The sequence below is a fragment of the Ochotona princeps genome, chromosome 3 (assembly GCF_030435755.1).
Source record: "Ochotona princeps isolate mOchPri1 chromosome 3, mOchPri1.hap1, whole genome shotgun sequence".
NCBI classification, from domain to species: domain Eukaryota; kingdom Metazoa; phylum Chordata; class Mammalia; order Lagomorpha; family Ochotonidae; genus Ochotona; species Ochotona princeps.
The window spans coordinates 9,875,342-9,877,727 of record NC_080834.1 but is presented as its reverse complement, the minus strand read 5'-3'; positions in this window follow the sequence as shown (position 1 = coordinate 9,877,727).

The window sequence follows — 2,386 nt, the reverse complement described above, 5'->3', positions numbered from 1 at the left end:
ATTGTCCTGCAGAATTCAAAGACGTCAGTTAGTTTGCATTCTACTGTGCAAAAGCCACGCACAAGCGCTCACGCTCCGTGTGTGTGTGTGTGTGTGTGTGTATGTGTCCTCACTCTGGGAAAACTGCCCAGTGAAGCAGGCAAGACCTACAGTGCTTTGCAGGAACTGAAACCGCCAGACATCTTTCCAGGAATCCTGGATGCCAGCTCCTCTCTCAACTGGAAGTCAGCAGACTTGTTCCATACTTGTGACTCCAGATACATCTCTCACCAATCAGGCCGACACTCCACAGGGACAGCATCACCTGGGCAGGTGGAGAGCTCGTGTCTGTGAAGGACTCCTATCTTCCCTAGGAACAAAAACAACATTTTGAATTAAATGCATTTCATTCCTGTCTTCTTATCTCCCGCCCTCAGCCATCTATCTCCACCGCATTCAGATGTGAGCCTTCGAGCAAGCTGCGATGTGATTGGCAGCTGGGGGACAGAACCCCGGACACAGCCCCAGCCAGCTAGGCCGGGACACTCCACAAGGATCGGCTTTGCAGGCTGTGTATTGGACATGATGACATTTCCACACTGCATGAGAAAAGACCACGTGCCTCCTGCTTAGAAATCTGCTTCCAGAACAACACAAGCTGTGGGAATGAGGTTCTTTCTGGACACCTGAGTGGCTTTTTCCGTTTTCTGCAGTGTCTCTCACTGCCCTTCCTCTTCACACTACCTATGCTGAGCCGGCCTGTTGCGCTAGCTCCATGTACCATGATATCTCTCAGTCTCTAATTAGAAAATACAATGAAAACTCCACCCCCTCTCATTGTTCAATACTTTCGTTGTCCTATATTTGGATTTTGTTGCTGTTTTCGTTTTTCAGAAAACTAAGGCAGAAACATAAAGAAGTGAAGCAAGATTCTTCTGTAGGAACAGACACCAAGTGTGAGCTAACCCTGCCAGCTGAACTGCGTGGACTTTCCCAGCCAAGTGACCGTCGCCGGGGCTCAAGTCCCTCTGGGCTCCCATCACTTTCAGGCAAATAAAGAAAAGTGGGGGGCTCGGCAGCGTGGCCTAGTGGCTAAGGTCCTTGCCTTGATCCCATATGGCCGCTGGTTCTAATCCCGGCAGCTCCACTTCCTCTCTATCTCTCCTCCTCTCAGTACATCTGACTTTGTAATAAAAATAAAAAAATAAATCTTTAAAAAAAAAAAAAAAAAAAGAAAAGAAAAGTGGGCCCTTCTGGCCTCAATAGAATACATACAAACTGTGAGAAATAAACAGGACATGATATCAGAATTACTTTTCATGGCCTTTGCAATAAACACATGTGATAAAACCATGTGTGAAGACAAAATGTAAGCAGAAAACATTTTATTTTCTTATCAAGAATACTACAGAGTAGAATCTTGTCTTAGCTAGAATATGCATTCTGAGATCTATGTGTAATAAGAAAACCACATGGCATCCAGTGTACTTCTAAAAGAAGAATCAGTCGAGTAAGCACACCTTTTGTACCTACAATTCTACATGAGTGCCAGACGACAGAATATTATTTAAATACACATGCCAAATATATTTATAGGATTTTAATTCCATGAAAAGGACAGTTGTACTGAATTAATAAAATCTACATACAATGTGATTCTGCTATATCTCACATCTTCTGAATAGTAGTAGTAATAGTAATGACGATGATGATGCTAATGTTAAGGTGTTCGCTATAGGGACTGGCACAGTGTGTAGCTAAGTAAGCCTCCGCCACTCATGTGGGCGCCAATTCATGTCTTGACTGCTCCCGCTCGGATCCAGCTCCCTGCTGGATAGACCCTGGGATAGACCCTGAAGTCCCTGAGTTAATCACATGTCTGCTCCAATCTCCTTTCGCGTTGCAGAATCAACCTTGGGCAAGGACAAAATGACGCTATAGCTAAGTTCAGAGGTAAACCAGTGAGAGCACAGTTCCAATGTCTCCACACAGGAGCCCCACCTACACTTCTGGCGCCTCTAGTCTAATTGCTTACTTGCCTTCCTGGCTCCTTGCTTCAACCTGGCTCAGCCTCCCACACATGATGGCCTTTTGGGGAGTGAACCAGTGGATATTTCTGTGTCTCTCGAAAAGGCAAAATAAATCTTTAAAGCAAAAATTATCAATGCTTTCCATGCATTTCCAAAATCTCTTATTTCCAACTAAAAAATTTAAGTGTCTTTATATCAGTCACAGATTCCCCTCCAACCAATCCCATTATTGGCATACGACTGTATACACACAAGAAATTGCAATCATGAACAATGGAATATTTGCACCTAAAAATTCAGTCTGGATCAACAAATTTTTGTATTCTATGTTTTTCAAAATATAATACTTCATGTCATAATGTCAAGTTTTAGAAAAA